The 19,713-nt window shown below is 39.6% G+C and overlaps 1 protein-coding gene across 4 annotated transcripts in view; it reads left to right on the top strand.

Annotated features, from left to right (window-relative positions):
- The first annotated feature begins 354 nt into the window (after positions 1 to 354).
- The window catches only part of LOC109694664 (antigen-presenting glycoprotein CD1d), a 36,622-nt gene continuing 17,263 nt past the window's right edge, over positions 355 to 19,713 (top strand). The window contains exons 1-2 of one of the 4 annotated variants that reach the window (XM_074047758.1): positions 393 to 517; positions 1,052 to 1,461. The gene's annotated coding sequence lies outside the window, so the exon portion shown is untranslated. Of the gene's footprint in view, positions 1,462 to 19,713 lie in introns of all 4 variants that reach the window. The other 3 variants (XM_074047757.1, XM_074047759.1, XM_074047760.1) reach the window with 3 other exon arrangements.

Genomic DNA, 19,713 nt, shown 5'->3' with positions numbered 1-19,713 from the left:
TGGATACCACTAAAGCAAGCTAGGGTGTCAATATCTCTAGGTGCGCATGCGCCCAGGTCTCGGTCTGTGGCGAAGTGCGCATGTGCTCTAAATCGGAGCATTGGTGGCTAAGTGCGCATGTGTAGCTGGTCCAAGTCTCGCCCCGGAAGAGGTGAGGCCGGTCCTACAAAGAGTCGGTGGAGCAGTCCTGTGGCCTACGGAACTTGCCTTTCGTGGAAAGGCAAATGAGGCGACGGAAGATCCTTTTCTTTGGTTTAGGGAAAATGTCTTACGGTTTCGCTATAATCATTGTACCTCGGGGTGGGCAGCGCCCACCATTCCATAGGTAAAATTTGCTAGGGATGACCGGAAAGGGCAGGCCACTCGGCTTGCGCGGGGTCCTATGGGTGTTGTAGTTCTGGAGACCAACAGCTAATCCTTAGGGAGGAAATCTGAGTCTAGTAGGTCCGAGCTGGCTCAGGGAAGTTGCTTGCACACGCGTAGCGTATGTGGCCTTGATCTGCTGTTTCTCTTTCGGGTGAGACCTCGCTCTGTCACTCCTTCAAGGACGCTCCATTTCTCCTGTATCTTTGGGTTCCCCCTTTATGAGACCCCTGTCACCTACGGCCTTCCTTGATTATCCCAAGCTGGCTCCTACTAGTTTTAAGTAGTCCCCGTCCCTGGAATTTTCATCCTTTTTTCCCTTGTGAGTACCTTTTCTTGTTTTTGTCCTGCACAGAGCCCCTCTAACACTCTACTCTGTCCCAGGAGTCATGCCAAGGACCCGTGGAAAGGATCCCGCAGTGGATGCACGCAGGCACAAGTAGATCTGAGCCATCCCCGTCAGCAGCCTTGCAGTTGACTTCCGTTCTGATCCTTGTGTCTTCTGATTCCCACTGTGTATAGCCTATTTGCTTTTTATTTTTTTTTTTCTGGTACTGGAGTTTGAACTCAGGGCCTTCACCTTGAGCCACTCTACCAGCCCTTTTTTTTGTGATGGTTTTTTTCGAGTTAGGGTACACGAACTATTCATCCGGGCTGGCTTCAAAACACGATCCTCCTCTGTCTCCAGACTAGCTAGGAATACAGGATTGAGCCACCGGCGCCCGGCCGCTTGTTTGCTTCTTTTAAGTATGATGGGCGATTTTTGGCCATTGGACCTACCATTTTTTCCTATGGGCTCCCCAGCTTGGTAAGTCTACAGAGGTCCCAACCTTGGGCTAACTTAAAAGTCAGAGAGCAAAGATTGAAAGAAACTGGAGAGAAAAGTGAGGAACTGCTGGTCTTTTTTTGATGGAATTCAGGGAGATAAATGCTAAAAGAAGGGGAGGAGAGAGCAAACCTTACCTTATTGTGTCTTCAAAAACTGTTCAGTGCTGGCTGTGTGCAGGATTCTGTGGGCTCTGTTCTAGGCATGCATTAGCCAAAATCCACCTAGATTTTGGGTGTCCAGCCCAGGAGGACACAGACATAGACATGCAGGTAAGCAACACTGCAGGACGACATCAATCTTTTACCTTTCTGAGTGTTCTCATTCACATTCTTTCCTCAGTTCATTCCAGATTATTTTGTCTCTTCACATCTTCTCTTCCGTTTTTCTCTTTCCACCTGTAAATCCCTGTCTTCCCTTGTTCTGACCCCAGCTAGTTAAATATGTTGCTGTTCGGTCACTTTTACATCAGACACTTTTGAGGCATATCCATGTTTGGTAACAGAGAATGCTGTATGCCTGGCCTTCATCTTATATGTAAAGTGTGTATTAACCTCATTCCAGGGCCCTGCATTCTCTCAGATTTAATCACATTAGTATTCCATATAAATAATTTATGCTCGGTGCTTCAGAATCAGAATGTCAGAGGCCCAAATTGACTTAATTTTTCTACTGTGTGTTTAGTGGTAGGAGGAATCTGAGGTTTGGGAAATTAATCTCATGGAGGCAGTAGTTAGTAGAGTCCCATTAATGTGTAATGAGAAGTAGAAACCTGCATAAGCTTCAGCATTTTTTAAAAAACATAATTTAGTGGACTGACTAGAACAGGTATTACCATTTAAAAAGATGTTGTTACAACTGTTAATTCAAAAATCTTTTTTGCTAGTCTATTTTAGATTGTTTTATTGGAGGGAATGCAGTGGAGGATAGATCTTCTAAAGATAAATAATCATGTTCTCTTTCATTTAAACACACACACACACACACACACACACACAAGGATGCTCTGCAGCACCTGCTTTGCAATACCTGTCAACAGTAGCTCTACCTGTAAGGTTGTTTATGACTAATACTAGCCTTCTTCACATTCCTTGAGAGTGGGATCAACCACAAAATGGTGAACTTCATATGGGGTTATGCTCAGACTGATTCCTTTTCATGCCCCTAAATGATTTGATGCCCAGATGCTTTTCTTATTACATCTCTTACACTCTTTCTTGTTATCACCCTGCTGTGTCTGCCCTGGCTTTATTGGTGTTCTGTAAACATCCCAAGTACACTCCCTCTGCTTAAAATACTGTTTTCCCAGGCAAACCGTGTTCAGGTCTTTATCGTTTATCTTATCAGAGAGGCTTTCTCTAACCACCTTATATAAAACAGAAGCTTTATCATTCTATCTCTGTCTTCTTCAATGTCACTGAGTATGTTATCACCACTTGCAAATTTGCTTACTTGCTTATTGTATGATCTCTCTCCTGCCTTTTTGCAGTTATCCTCCATAAGAGCCAAGATTCTTAAACTGTGCTTTCCTTTCTATTTTCTATTCACTGTAATCAGGCCCACAGCTCTGCCATTTTAAACAAACTACTGCGATAAAATTTACAACTAATTTAATTGCCAAAATCAGTAGACTTTTTAGTCTTTTCTTACTAGACCTCTTGCAGCAGAATTTGCCTCTATTCACTGCTTTCTTCACGAGACTTTCCTATATTAGTTCTTGGTTCTCCTTCTTTCACTGTTTCTCTTACATCCCCCTTATATACTGCCAGTGCACCAAATGTCTATGTTTTTTGAGATTCTATTCTTGGTCTCATTGTTCACAGTTTTCTTGGGTAAACTTTCCTCTGCTTTACCATTTACTTACTATCGACTCCCAAATCTATATCCTCCATCCTGATTTCTTCCCCTGGCTTCTATTTATTCATAGCAGCATGAATACTTCTAGTCTACCACCTAAATTCTGATTTTTACCATGTCCATGTAAACTATTGCTTATATTCCTATCTGGTATCCTTGCCTTCTGTCTCACTTGCCTCCCAGGGCATCCAGTTCACTGCCACCACTAATTTGTTCTTAAAACCCTTCAGTTATTAACTCCTTAATTTAGTATTCCAGGCATCCCTTTCCACTCTTCCATCCCCATCCAACTCCTCTCTACCTCAGTACTCTCATCTTCCCGAACACCCTCCCTCACTTGATTCAGAAGTGGGAAATTTGAAACGTCCTTACTGTATTGCTATTTTATTTTATTTTTTCTGTGTTCTCTTTGCTCAGCATACCCGTTGCTTTTAATCTTTACCTTTCTTCAGTTGCTGGTTTCCTTAAGTAACCTAAGAAACTCAGCTAGAGGAGCTTGTCTTCCAAGAAACTTTCACAACTTTCCTCTCCTAACAGACCATTTCCCTATACTGTGCCCCTACTCCTTTTATAAGAAATGCAAAAACACATTACTGTACTTAATAATTTCTTTCTACGTGTCAGATTGATGGTGGTTGTGTGAAGGACTCTCTTCAAGGTAATTAAGAATATAAGCCCAGGTTTGAATTTCTGCTCTGCCACTCACATAACTCATTGAGCTATCGTTTCCTCCTCAGTAAAATTATCTACACCACATGGCCTAAACATCACCTCTATCTCTTTCTCAGAGTTAAGCTCACTGTCCTGTTTTCTCACATCTAAGTGCACTTACATTTGTAATTATAGTATTAGGGGCTCAGCCTGTCTCAGTTCTAGTCCTTTTTCCTCACCTTGTATAATCACATCCTTTTCCCTCTTATCTTGGCCATAACTGAAAGTAGAAAAGACATTACTTGAGGAAGAAAAGATATTTATTTATAAGGCTTTTCACCTTGACATTTGCCTTGGCTTCTGATCTCCTTTACTGAGAGAAGCCTCTCCTGACCCCTCACAGCCCAGGCTGGGTTAGAGGGCCCTCCTCAGGCCCATTTGCCCCTACTTTAGCATTTACTTATGCTATATTAACCATATTTGCAGGTTTGGGGTGTGTACCTCACATAATGTAAGCTCTGTGTGGGGATGGACTGTGTCCTTTTCATCATTGTTTTCCTCATACCTGTTATATAGTTGGTGCTCAATAAACACTTGAAGAAATAGGTGAGTGAATGATACTTGTCTTCATTAGTATTCTTTTAAACCTCCCTGTTTCCCGTTTCCTCATATTTTTCCCTTAGCTCTGGGCTCCCCCTTCACCCTGCTACTGTCACCATTAATGCATACAAGTTACTTAGTTAAACCCAATCTGCTTGTTACTAGCTACGTGAAAAGTTAATGGATATCAATGATTTCTTCTGATGTCAGGATATTCAAGAAATGTCTGTATAGTTTTCTTTCAGCCTTAGGTTTATTAAAGTAAACATAAAGACTGTATTACTTTAGTTAGTATAAGGTAAAGTAATATGAACATGGAATTTCCTTGATAAAATAGTTTCTAGCTTGCTGTTGGTATTGAAATACAAGCAGTTTTTTCTAAAGGTGAGGGAAGTATGTCTTCCTGTCTCCAACCTCCTCAGAAGCTCCTTCTTATATCCACCAATGGGGTTTCCATAAAATAGGATAAACTATGTTTTTTAGCTTCCCGTCAACCTTCAGTGGCTCCCTGTCAGTGACCAAGTAAATGACTCCTTACAGAAGCACTCAGTGCTATTTACACTTAAGTTCCAACTTTCCAGTGTCTCGCCAAGCTTTTCCAACATCCATATCTGTTTACTCACTGATATCTAAACACAGTGTCTCATGTGTCTGTGCCTTTTTCTCCTTCCGATCCAAAGCAGTAATATTCTGCTCTTATCTGCTATCTACTGAACTTTTCCTTATTCTACCCAATTTAAACGCACATTTTGGGGAGGATATAGACAACAGTGGTTATCAGTGAGAGAAAAGAACTTAAGTATGAACCCAAACCCTGTCATCACAAGCTGGGAAACTTGTATGAGTAACGTGGGAAGACTCAAAGGATGATACATTATGTAACTCCAGGGAATTCGCAGTTTTAGGGAAGCAGCAAGACTTAACTGTAGCTACAAAAAAAAAAAAAAAAAAACCCACTGGGGGTGACCTCAGCATTTAGCTAGTCCTTTCACTTTTCAAATGAAAATGAAATGCACAAAGGGGAACTATTCAGTGATAAGGAACCTAAATTTCAGCTCCTGAATCCCAGCGTGGTTTTTCAGACATGAATGTAAAAAGGGAAAAGAAATATTGACAAAAATAGAGGCCATTACAGAGAATGCAATTTTGCAAAGAATTAGGTGGGCAAGAAATGTGATTTTTGATGTACTTTGTTCCAAGGTACCTACATCTATCAGACAACATGTGTCAGAATTACACAGCTGAAATGAAGACAAATTGAGCAGAAAACAAAAGAGGAAGATTTCTAGTGTTTCCTAAATTGGGATTTCACAGCGTAGTGTCATGATATGCTGAGGTGTTAGGATTTCCCAACATTGCATGTAATAAAATGAAAACACAGCTCTCAACTAAAGATAGATATGGGTCTCTTCTCAAGCTTCTCCTTATGCTGTGACCTTGATCACTCAGAGACACCATGGTGATGTACTCACCACGACACCATGGTGATGTACTCACCACAACACCTTGGCAGCATGGAGACACAGCAAGATAAGGAGGCACAATTAAGGCAGAATGGGAAGTGATCTTGGTCCTGGGATGTCCTTGGAGACTCTGCCGTTTCTTCTCAATTTCTCCCCTATTTTTTGGTTTGGTCATATGTGAGTCTGGGGTAGGATGTCTTGTGCTTAATAAAAAGGAGGAGGGAGCATTGCTGTGTGCCACTGGCTCTCAGTTGTAATCCTAACTACTTGGGTGGCTGAGATCAGAAGGATCACAGATCAAGACCAACTAGGGCAAGTAGTTCACAAAACCCCCATCTCCAAAATAACCAGAGAAAAATGGCCTGGAGTTGGTAGAGTGCTTTTGCAAACATGAAGCTTGAATTTGAACCCCAATCCCACAAAAAAAAAAAAGAGGGGGAGACCACACAGTATTCTGGCACCTATGACTTCATTTGCTTTTTTGTGCAAGAAGATCTTCCCAAGAAACCATCCTCTACCCTCCCTGTTTATTGAATTTATATTTTTATCTTTAGAAGCCCCGGACTACCTCCTGTCCTTTCCACTAAAAGGCTATATTAGTTCATTTTGTATTGCTCTAACAAAATACTTGCTGTTGGTACTTTATGAAGAAAAGAGTTTTGTTTAGCTCACAGTTTTTGAGGCTGAAAATCCAAGATTACATGGCCCCATCTATTTGGATTTTGATGAGGGCCTTCTTGGCTGCATCACAGTGTAACAGAAAAATCAAAAGGGAATTGGCTGGATGCAGATGGGTCCATGCATTTTGGGAGTCTCACTTTATAACAACTCAATCTTGTGAGAACTAACTCCATGAGACCAGTATTAATCCCTTCTGGGGGCAGCATCCCCAATGACTTAATCACCTTCCAGTAGGTCTTTCCTCTTAAAGGTTCCACTGTCTCTCAACACTGACACATTGAGAACCAGCCTTCCAACATGTGAACTTTCGTGGGGCTAGGCCATTGTGGCTGGTCTCCTAAAGATGCATAAAGAGAATCATCTAATAGTTTGGATGGTTTCATTTGGTTCTCGAGTTAGCAAAGTCCATAGGAAACTTACTCTTTGTTTTGTCTTTATATCTCTGGGGAACAGACACTGCTTGTGTCTTATCAGGTTTGCTGTTTGATGATAAACTGGTTTCCTCCCCCTGGCTTTGATTATAAAAGCAATATGGGTATATTGTAGACATTTTGAAAAAAAAATCATAAAACTGTGAAACCAAACAAAAATCACCCATTTGTGTCTTTACAAAGAAAACACTGTTAACATTTTAGAGACTTCACTGCCAATACTTTTATCTGCACATATATGAAGGCTTAAATATTGCATATGCATCTATTTTCAGTAAATTATTTAAAAATGTCAAACTTAAAAAAGTTTAAACAAGGCTGTGGAGGAAGAACCAAAGTGTTTATAATAGTTGATGAATGATACCTACAGAATGTTAAGTGGGACTAACAGTATAGGCAGGGCTGCCAAAACTGTGAGACCACAATCTAGGTAGAACAGTGGCACTCGAATATGTTGAGCACAATTACCTCAACGTGACACTGTTGTCCATGGTTTGATTTTCTGTACTTGTCACTGCATGATTTATGGAGGACCAGGAGTGTCTTGAGGTCAGGGTAGAAAATAAGTCAAGGAATGAAGAAAGGCATTATTGCATTAGGCCTGAGGTTTGAATAAGGCTTTGATTAATTCCAAATGTAGAAGTTAGAATGGGTCTAGAGTAGTGTTATCTAATGAAAATATAATGCACACCATTATATAGTTGAAGTTTTTTCTAGTAGTCACGTTAAAAAAAAAGGTAAAAAGAGCCAGGTACAATTAATTTTAGTAGATTTATCCTAATATATAAAAATACATGTAATCAATATGTAAATAATTATTAATGATCTATTTCCATTATTTTGCATGATTATCCTTTTAAAAGTGGTATATATTCTTCACTTAACACATCTCAGTTTGGGCTAGCCATATTTCATATATTAACGGCTACCATGTTTGATAGTGCAGATCCAGAGAAAGCTGGAGTTTTGTAGTGGAAAAAAGGATAATGTAAGTGGTCTGGGACTGAGGTTGTGAATACTGTAAAGACGCTGAAGTTCAGTTTTAATGTGCTGCCAAAATAGGAGACATGAGTAGTTGGGCTGATGATTTAAAAAGGGCTATAACATACAGGGGTAGACAGTTTGAAGCAGTGTAGAAAGTGGGCACACCTTTAGCTTAAAACAACTAAATTTATCAACTTGCTCTTGGGACAGTCAGAAGTCTGAAATGAGTTTCATTGGGGTAAAATGAAGGTGTCAGCAGGACAGTTCCATGTAGAGACTCCAGGGGAGAATTGCTTTTTCTAGCTTTTAGAATCTATCTGTATTTCTTGGCTTATAAATACTCTTCCATTAATGTTGGAGAGAGCTAGCAATGTTGGGTTGAATCCTTTTTGTGCTACACTCTGTGACTTTTCTGTCTCCCTCTTTTTTATTTTATTTTATTTTTATTTTATCATTTTTACATTTACTCATATGTGTGTACATTGTTTGGGCTACCTCCCCTCCCCACCTCTTATTTTTAACCATCCTTGTGGTTATGTTCAGTCTACATGAATAATCCAGGATATTCTTATTTTAAGGCCATCTTAAATTAGATTAGCAAACTTAATTTTATTTATCTGCAACCTTAATTTCCTTTTGCCAGGTAACCTGACATAATCACAAATTCTGTGCATTAGGATTTGGTTATCTTTGGGGGACCCATTGGCTAGATCTAGAAACTAACTAAATTTCTGCAAGGACTTACCCCATGAACAGGTTTCCTGCATGCAACAATGTATAATAATACAACGCATATGTATTTTTCTCACACTAACTAAATATGAGGGAGTCTTTTCCAGTATCACTTCTGCAGCTACCCCAATACCAACAAGATATTGTATAATTCAGTTTTGACACTCATTTCAGGTAGTGTTCAAGTAAGAGCTCATTCCCATAAGACTGTAGTCATTTTGGATGTCAATCACAAGTATCAAGGCCCTAGGATACTCACATTACTGTCCTACTTTGCTACAAGGTAGGGAATTCTCATGCCCTACTTCTTTTCATATTTGGTAATTTGCAAGAATGATTCACAGAACTCAGGAAAATGCTGTACAATAACAACTAACTATAGAGCATGCAAATGAAAAGTCGGATAAGAAGGTATATAGGGCAAAGTCTAGCACAGGATCCTCTTCCCCGTGTAGTTGCAGTGTGCCACCCTCCTATGAATATGTTAACTTGAAAACTCCCTGTGCTCTATATTTAGGGATTTTTACATAGGCAAGATTAAGTCATTGGCCATTGGTGATTAATTCAATCTCCAGCTCCTTTCTCTTCCTCAGAGCTTGGCAAGGGTTGGGGGTTGGGGACCTGAAAGTTCCAAGCTTCTAATCAAGGCATGGTCTTCCAGGTGGTCACATCGCCAAGTTAAAGCCATCTGGGAGCTCACCAAGAGTCCCCTGATTAGAACAAAGGACTATCCCGTCATTCTTGTCACTTAGAAAATCCTAAGTGTTTTAGGAACTCTTTGCCAGGACCTGAATAAAATAAAATAGCTGTCACTTATCAGTGCTTAGTTTATACCAGATACCATGTTTAGCATTTATATTCATCACAACAAAGTCCCCAATCTCTCAATGCTTATATTCTAGTGGGGAGCAAAGGGCAATGAACAACTAAGCCTGTAATATGCTATATGATATCAGGTGAGTATAGTCCAATGAGGAAAAGTGTCAGGCATAGACAGTTACAGAAAGGAAGGGTGCTTTCTGTAAAGTAACCAGGAAAGGCTCACAGAGAAGATGATGCTTGAGCAAGGTTCTGAAGGAGAAGCTGGAAGGAGCCATGCAGATTATCTGGGGACAAGTATTCCAGGGAATACAGAAAAACAGAGCCACATTCCTAAGGTGGCAGTTCAGTTGGCAGTTTTGAGGAACAGTGAAGAGGCCCAAGTGATTGTTATCAAGTTGAAAAGGAAAGGCATAGGAGACCAGATCAGGGATGTATAGCCCTCAGTAAGAACTGTGGATTTTACTCTGAGTGAAGTCTGAGCTATTGGGGGGTTCTGATGCTATTTAAAAGTGGTTTTAATGTATTTAAAAGATCTCTTTGGTTGTTAAGACTAAGGACTATAGAATTCAAAGGTGAAGCAGTAGCCAGTAAGGAGGCTATTGCAATAGTCTGAGAAAACAAGGATGATATTGACCAGGCTGTAGAGGTAGCAAACAGTGTAGGATGCTGGATAGATTTTAAAGGTGAAGTTGATAGATTTCCTGATGAGCTGGGATGTAGAATGGAGTAAAGAATGGTTCCAAAGCTTTTTACATGGACAACTAACTGTTGGAATAAAGGAATGATTACCATGAGAAAATTGTTACAGAGTAGGTCTGAGGGTAGAGCAAAAGCTCAGAAGCTCAATTGTGGACATATTGGGTACTTTTGTTTAGCACATGATAATGTACTAAATACATGTACCACTATTGCGGGAATCTCAAGCTGAGATATGAGACACTGAAGCAATTTAGCAGGAAGCAACATTTTATTGTGCTAGCATAGACTCAGCAGACTTGTGTCCAAAAGCTGAGCCCCAAGAACAAAAAGGTCTCCCCTTATATACCTTGCAAGCTGGTTACAGATGCAAAAAGCAAAGCTCAACCCACATATGGCTGCATGTGACTTTATTGGCTATATCATTCCCCCAGTGCACTGTGACCTTCTTCATGTTTCAGTTGTTTAAGTTTTTTCTCTCTGCTTTGCCATCCCTTCTTCCTGCCTCATTATCAGAACACAGCCTGTCTGTTTCTCTTCTGGTCCTCCGCCTGCTACATCATTCCCCCCTTTGATGCTTGGACCCATCTAGGGTCAAAGAGCATCATCTTAATCTAGAGTTTGTATTTTCATAGCATCATTACATGTGTGGCCATTTTTCTTTTATAGTGGCCTCCATATGGTCCTGATAGACCACACTACCAAGGGGACCGGGCAGGGTAATATTAAGCATGCTCCCAGGATAAGACTCATTGCCCCACTTTTTATGACAAATGTAGTTTGTATTGTCTTTTTTTACTCTTGGACTTTTAGTATCACTTACCAGCAACCTCTTTAACCTGGAAGCATATGAATCAATTTAACATCTGACCCATTGGTGGGTGCATGATACAAAGTATGGCTGTGCAGAGGTCCCAACAATGGCTCTCTTATAACATTTAGTACATTGGAAGAACCTTGTAAGGGCCAGCCCAAAAGGTAAGAGTCCAAGTGTGTAGAGGAGAGCAAGGGTGCATCCCATGTTTGGGCTTCCTCTGTGTGTAGACTACTCAGCTTTTGGAGTGGCTAGAGCAGGGCTGTTGTCCCATTGTTCATGGTCCCCTGTTGTCTCCTGGGAAGTGGAGTCCTGTCAAGGAAGGGCTCATATGTTCTGGAGGGTGATCTTGAATGGAGAGGCTGAGTCAGGGATGCACTCCCACTTGGGAGAGGGTGGCTTCACTTGGCTGTGGTGGATCCAGGGAGCAATTTTTGTTATTTTAACTGTAGTTGGGATAGACAAGTCAAAAAAAGGACCTCTCTAATGGGGTTTTAGTGGTTGGACATTTTATTCTTTTACCAGGACAGTATCTTTTTTTTTTTTTTAACTGAGTAGAATTACCATGTCAGCAATATATTATTAGTATATATGTCCAAGAAAACTCATTGTTTAAATCAATGAAGCAATAAAGAAATGGGCAATTGAACTAAACAGAATTTCTCAAAAGAAGAAATTCAAATGGCCAAAAAACACACCAAAAAATGCTCACCATCTCTGGCCATAAAGGAAATGCAAATAAAAACCACACTAAGATTCCACCTCACCCCTGTTAGAATAGCCATTATAAAAAACACCACCAACAACAGGTGCTGGCAAGGATGTGGGGAAAAAGGAACCCTCACACACTGCTGGTGGGGATGCAAGCTAGTGTAACCACTCTGGAAAACAATATGGAGGCTTCTTAAAAGACTAAACATAGATCTGCCATATGATCCAGCAATCCCACTCCTAAGGATATACCCAAAGGAATGTGACTCAGGTTACTCCAGAGGCACCTGCACACCCATGTCTATTGCAGCGCTATTCACAATAGCCAAGTTATGGAAACAGCCAAGATGCCCCATTACTGATGAATGGATTGAGACAATGTGGTATTTATACACAATGGAATTTTACTCAGCCATGAAGAAGAATGAAATCTTATCATTCGCAAGTAAATGGATGGAACTGGAGGATATGATTCTGAGCGAGGTTAGCCAGGCTCAGAAGAACAAAAATTGTATGTTCTCCCTTATATGTAGACTTTAGATCTAGGGCAAATGCAGTAATGTTGTTGGACTTGGGTCACACACTAAGGGGAAAGCACAAATGGGAGGAATGGGGATAAGTAGGAAACCCAAAACTTTAGTGTTTGATGTCCCCACTGCAAAGGAGCTAATATAGAAACAAAATGACAGAGGTCAATATGGGAAGGTGACTGGGAAGCAGTGAAGAGGTCTGGTAGAGATGAATCAGTTTGGGTTGTAATACACTTGTGCATGGAAGCAATGCTAGGAATCTCTCTGTATAGCTATCCTTATCTCAACTAGCAAAAACGCTATGTCTTTATTATTATTGCTTATGTCTATTCTTCAACAAAATTGGAGAAAAGGACAAAATTGGAAGCAAGGGGGGTGGTGGGAGGGGGGAGCAGAGGGGAGAAATGGCCCAAACAATGTATGCACATATGAATAAATGAATAAAGAAGAAAAACCTCATTGTTTAATAAAGTTAAAACTACAATCTTTAAGTATCAAAGGACATGTTTAGAGCCAGTAAAAATAGTCATTTTGTCTTTAAGTAGAAGACCCTGTCTAAAAATATGAGTTTGCATCTGGAAGGGCTTTAATGCCAGATGTCCACATGTGTATAAGAACCTCTTCCTTAATCCTCTCGGCCTTGGTTATTTTTGAGAGGTCTGGCACCAGTGACTTCACTTGAACTTTGATGGCATTCCCCCCTTGTCTCCAAACTGCTTGTCTCTGAGCAGTCTCTTGAAAATTTGCCTCCCATCCAAGTACTAATCAGGACCAACCCTGCTTAGCTTCTGAGACCAGACAAGACTGGGCATTTTTAGGGTGGTATGGCTGTAGACTGAAGATCTTTCTTGATTTATCATTTCTTTCTTCATCAAGAGGATTTGCTCTTTCCTGGATTTTGTTTGTTTGGTTTTGGTCCCACGTCAGGGGAGGGGGAAATAATGAGCAGATCAGGTGGGAGTCAGTGCCAACTAGACCCTTTTGGCTAAATTTAAGCAACAAAGAGGCTTAGAAGGAGTGGCCCTTAGGCAATTGGCTTTTAGACAAGGATGGTACAAAACAAAATCTAACAAAAGCAGATTTCTAAAAAGCTAACCTGGTTGACACATAAGCACTTATTAGAGTCATTTTTCATGGACATGATTGTAAACACCCCAGAAGGATCAGAACAGTAATGACAAAAAACTTAAAAGGCCAAGGTTAAAATTTTGATGGACAATTTAGCAACTAACAGAACAGTATATCAGTACCACTAACTTTTGTTACTGTGTTTATCTAAATTTTGTGTTTTAAAAGCCTTGCTATACTTGAAAAACATTAATATTTAGTATAAGGCTCAGATGTTGATAAGGGATCATATCCCAGATTGTTGACATTAACAGATGGCTCATGACATACAGCAGGATCCCATCAACCTGTCGTCAATGGAGTCCCCCTAAAATAACAGGCCCAATCTGGCCATCCCAGGCCAAAAATTCCCTCTGCCTGCCATGTGGAAGGAGTAGGACTAATAACTCCACTTTGCTGACTCCAATAAAAACTGGAGGTCTTGACCTCCAGTGTAGTATTCCTTTTTGAGTTTTTATTTATCCTATGTGGAGGGTGTATGTTGGCTTTGTGGTTTTTTTATTTTTACTTTGCTTTACTTAAGTAAATTTGTCTCAACCTTCATATCAGTGCAGCACCACTCCCTGTGCTCAGCTGTCTCCTGCCTCTCTGTGTTTAATAAACTCTTGTTTTGATAAATTTGTGGCTTAACCTGTAGCATAAAAAATTTCTGACAGTTGTCTTGACAAAACAAAAACCATTTTAAAGACAGTTTTTGTAAACATTATTAAGAACAATATTCTAAAGAAAGTCTTGTTATTATGAGCTTAGAGAATTAAGTTTAACATTGGTACATTAAATTTTGACCTTACAAAACCTTTAATGTAATGTAACTGGATTTTAGTCAACTCAATCACTTACATAAGCATTTATAAGCTCCATCTTTTTATGACAACTTACTCTATACTTTTATAACAACTTATTTTGTATCCTGGGGAACTTGTCTTTATCCTTTTTTTTTTAAATTTAAAAGTATTTTTTAACCTTTTATTTTTAAAAACCATATCATATATATATACATATATAAAATATACATATATTTACTTGTTGAAAATAACTCATAAGACCTTTTAACTTAGAACCTTATATTTGTATGGAAAAAAACAGAAAGAAAGCAGCCTTAAAATTATTTTTGTATAAAAACAATTTATAGAGAGCCCATTTGTTAATAGACCCATGTGCTATAAGAGAAAATTAAATCCCAGGTTTTATTTATGACAGAATGAAACAGGCTAAGGTTATTTTTAACTACCCAAATTTTAAGATTCCTGTTGCAGACTATCGCCTCCCTGTCTTTCTTTTTTTTCCTCCTCTGGTCTGAGCCAGTGTTAACCCCTGAATGTCTGTATCCTAGTGAGACCTGATTGAAATAAATTTGAAAACCTGTTTTCTTAAAAGTAGCAGTAGAATAGGGTAATATTTTTTTACATTTACTTTATAGTAAGAACCATCCTCAAGATGTTTACATATCCATATGTAAAAAGCTTAAGCAGTGTGTAATAGAGATTTTTAAAACAAACACTGTGGGTTTTTTTGTTACCTTGACTATCACATTAACCTTATAACAGCAGTTTAAGAACCATTTTGAAGATGCTTACATATATACACATATACACACACACATAAAAGTTTTATAAATTATGTATGCTTGGAAAAAATGTCAACTTAAGTGCACATAAGATGAGCTGGAATTCTGGAGCAAATTAAATTTTTCCCAGTGCTTTAAACAAATTCACACACACACACACACACACATTAGAGTGCAGTCTCAACAGAAGAAAAAACTTTTAAATTATACCCAGAGGGTTATCTGGTAGCATGGTGGATGATGCATCTGTTCTCTTAGGAGTCTCCCTCTTTGGAACTGTTTTTTTTTTTTTTATCCATCCCTTAACCTCAGTTGTGGCTATTTCCTGGGAAAAGCTCAACCCTGCTAACTCTTGGGGTGTCTTATATACTTTCACATAGCACAGTACTTCCACCTGTCTCCCTGAACCCGAGAGAAATGGCTTCACCCCAAAGGCAGTTACTAGTGGTCTCTGGGAGGTGATCAGTCTCCCTTCTGCCTCCTGAGGCAGGTCTGAATTTGAACCTGGGTTCTTACCAGTCTGATGAGTAGTGCTTCCCTCTCCTTGCTGGTTCCTGTGCCTCACTGGGTTCCATTATGCATCTGAGGCCTTCACCCCGACTCACCAGGAGGATGAGTTCCCCTTGGATCAAACTGTCTGTTGGCACCTGGTGGGATTTTCTCCTGGTGGTCCCAGGGGCACACCCTGGCAACAAGGGAGGTGACAAATCACCATCTCCACAATCCTGGATGAGCCCTCAAGAAATGTTGTGGGAATCTGTAGCTGAGATATGGGACACTGAGACAGTTTAGCAGGAAGCAACATTTTATTGTGCTGGCACAAACTCAGCGGACTCGTGTCCAAAGGCTGAGCCCTGAGAACAAAGAGGTCTCCCCTTGTATACCCTTGCAAGAAGGGTACAGAAGCAAAAAGCAAAGCTCAACCCACATATGGCTACATGTGACTTTATTGGCTATTTCATTCCCCCAGTGCATTGTGACCTTCTTCATGTTTCAATTCTTTAAGTTTTATCTCTCTGCTTTGCCATCTCTTCCCCCTGCCTCATTATCAGAACACAACCTGTCTGGTTTTCTTCTGGTCCTCCTCACTGCTACACCACTACAATCAATCATAACTCCACAAGTGAAAATAAATTGTCTTCACTTCCTGATAAGGAAATTGAGATTCAGGGAACATAGGAGGCTTGTCCAGATTGATGCAATTGGTCTGAATTACCTTTGATGTTGAGACAAGGACTTTCTGTGGTTTTGCGTGTTCTCTTAAGGGCTTGTTTTTTTTTCTCAACTTTGTAGCATTACAATAAAGCAAAACAGCCAGGCAAATGGGGACAGGGCTCTACTATAGGCCTGTCACATTGCTCACTACCTGAGTCACCTTCTTTATCCCCTCCCACATTTGTTCTCAAGTTGCTTCAAATTCTCTTCTTACTCTGTGATCCATGGTTTCTTCTTCCTCCCTCATTTGGTTCTAGGTACCACTTTTTCAGACAGAAATTTTTTTTTTTTTACCTTGTCGTGGTTCATTGAGATTGTGACTGCAGCTTTTTGTGACTGCAGATTGATAAATGGAAATTTTAAAACACAGGCTTAATAGGGAACATGTGTCTCCACTTTTACAATTCACACGCAACATTTTTTATATAGGGTTTTTATATTCATATATAGCCTTGGAAAAAAGTGAAAAAATGGCTAATTTGTGTACATATTTTAATCCATCTGGCCATTTTGCACTCACAGATGGAAGTGCTATCTTTTTTATTATTTTTGGCATCTCATATGTTTAATGTGGATTTATAAAGCTTAAAAAATCAGGCATATGCCAAACAATTATATTAGCTGGAAATTCTAGACTGAAAGAAAAGATTAGCCACTAGATTCTTTGATATGCAATTTGTTTTCTCTACAAATGAGTGCTTGATACTAAATCCTTAGCAACAAGGCGAAAAGCCATTAGGCAACATAACCTAAAGAGAAAACGAAACTTTGCAACTAAAGGTCAATGTGAGAGGCAAGCCAGGGCATACTGAAATAGCAACATGAGGGAATGTGAAACTAAGGTTTTGTTATCCACCAGGTCAATTTTCACTAAACTTTCTGTGAATATACATTTTAGTCAATGAGCTATACTTAAGCACTAAGTGGTAATTACATTTAACTATTCTTTCATTCAATAATGCTAGCTACTTTTTGAGTACTAGGTGATTTAGCAGTAAAGAAAACTGTTAACAATCTCTGCCTTCATGAAGAGTGATCTTTAAATGAGGAGAGCTATGTCCAGTGAAAAGATTTAGTTAAAGTTGTTAAGTTCAGATAAAAGAGGACTTAACTGTAGTGGGATTCTGTGGCAGAGAGTTTAAAGGAACGTTGAGGGACCCAGGAGGAGTTAAAATTAAGTGGTGAGACAGTGTTAAGATGGGGAAGCTAGCCTCTGGGGGTGGGAGAGGAAGGAGTTATCCTGAGAAACTTGTTCAGTGTGCAATAGACTTGAGATCTACCCAGTGCTCATGAAGTATTTACTGAATTGAGAAGAATTAATTTCATTCTCTATGCCCAGAGAACTTACTTTATACAGGTCTTTATTTTTTATACACATCTTTATTTTATTAAAGACTTAAATAGAATTCTCTGTCAAAGGCTGATAGAAAATTAAATAAGGAATATTAGAGAGAAGTTATGTTATAGTGAGAGAGCTGTTTAGAGACAGGTAATACAGGGTGGAGATAAGTGAGTACCCTTTTTGAATGGAGAAGAACAGATTTGAGGTGCTCTCTGACTAGAGAACACTTGATTTGCAGGATAGATCAATTCTATTAATTTTCCATGCCTGTGAAAGAGGTAGCAGAAGACACAGGGAAGTCAGACACAGAAGGCCTTGGTGGTATACCAGCACCTTGTCAATAACCCCATTTTTGTGGATGACACTAAACTCTTCCAGTATTCCATTAGTAAAGTGAGGATTTTCAAAGAAGAGATTCTTAAAAAAGTTTATAGGTCCAAGTGAAAAGCAAACCCCTAAGTAGAGAAATACAGAGCTAACATGATTAGGAAGAAAGTAATTCAAGTTGTTAATATTAGATATTCTAAAACATCACTTGAAGTATTTGAAGAAGAAAAACTCTTCATACAAAAATTCTCTCAAAGCTAATTATATATAGACAAGATTATAGCTATAATCTATAAAATCATAAAATTTTACATTGGAAGGAACTCAGAGGTTCTTTGGTCACCCTATTCAAAGTTTCTATCCATATATTGGGGAAGGGATGGACCATGGGTTTATTAAAATTGATTTTCTACATATATTTAATTTTGTGCTGATGCATCTGAAGCCATACTGTGGTAGAGCAAAACGGAAAAATCAATTTTTACAGCTTTTCTGACAGGCAGTAGCTGAGCTCACAGACACTTAACCACAGAAGCAAAGCAGAGGCTTGCAGCTGCTGACAGGCAGTAACTGAGCTCACAGGCAGTAGCAGAGCTCATAGACACTTAACCACAAAGGAAAAACCAGGAGCTTGCAGCTGGAGGTTCAGCAAGGAAACCGCAATAGCAAAAGCAGAGCAACAGAAGGAAGGACCCCGTCTCCCCGCTTTGTCTTGCCTTGGTAGAGACAGGCTTGTACCCAAATTAGAAGTTTAAAAGCTGTCCTCCAGTGAGCATGCATTGACCCTCTGCCTTGATGTACTTATAACCTGCTAATGTATAAAAGTAATAGCTCTACTGTGTTCAGGGCTCAGACTTTGGGAGTTATCCCACTGAGCCGCAGTGCCACCAATAAAGTTCTGCTTCCAGATCTAGGTGTCACGACCCCTTTGTTCCTGCTACAATGCCAAGGCACTATTAGGAACTCCATGGCTTGGAAAATAAACATGGTTCTATTCTTGGTAAATCCGTGCTTAACCAGATCAGGTTAAGGCAGATCAGAACTGCCTTAGAGAAGGGAGTCAAAATGTGGGTAGAAGATTGAGTAGCTCTATAAGAATGGGAGGGAATATATTCATCTGGAAATCCAGATAAAGAGAACAATGCTATGAACACGGGCTAAAAAGATTATAGTCTCTAAAGATGTACACTAAAAAAAATTAGGACACAGGGATTAGAGTATGAAGCCAAGAAGAACGTGGGCCAAGCCTAGAATATATTTAAGGGAATTGAGGAAAAAAAATAAAACAAGGCAATGGTACTATTGTAGGAATCTCAAGCTGAATTACGGGACAATGAGGCAGTTTATCAGTAAGCAACGTTTCACTGTGCTGACACAGAACCAGCGGACTCATGCCCAAAGGCTGAGCCCCGAGAACAAAGGGAGAGGTCTCACTTTATATACCCTTACAAGCAGGTTACAGAAGCAAAAAGCAAAGCTCAACCCACTTGTGGCTGCATGTGACTTCATTGGTCAGTTCATTTTCCTAGTGCTATGTGACCTTCATGTTTCAATTCTTTAAGTTTTATCTCTCTGCTTTGCCATCCCTTCCCCTTGTCTCATCAGAACACAGCCTGTCTGCTTCTTTTCTGGCTCTCCTCCCTGCTATAGTACTTTAAAAAGAGAAGAGTCAATAAACCAAAAGAAAGCCACAAGATTTTTTTTTCCTCAGGATGGTAGGGACTGGTTTATGTGCTTCTTCCTTTAATAGTGCCAAGATACAGCTACTCTGCCCAATTTCCCCTGTTTAGGTAGTTGATACTGATTGCTATCCCTTGATCTTTACCTTTACAAAGCCTGGTTACACAAATGGGTGTAGTTAATGCAATCTCTTCTTTCTTCTATACTTCCAAAGACAAATATAATAAACCCTTTCTTTGATTCTCATGAATTTATTTTTAACTATTACCAGGATATATAGGAAAGTAACAATG

This window comes from Castor canadensis, chromosome 11 (genome assembly GCF_047511655.1).
Source record: "Castor canadensis chromosome 11, mCasCan1.hap1v2, whole genome shotgun sequence".
Lineage (NCBI taxonomy): Eukaryota > Metazoa > Chordata > Mammalia > Rodentia > Castoridae > Castor > Castor canadensis.
The sequence above is the reverse complement of the archived record's forward strand: the minus strand, read 5'-3'. Positions and strand labels throughout refer to the sequence as shown.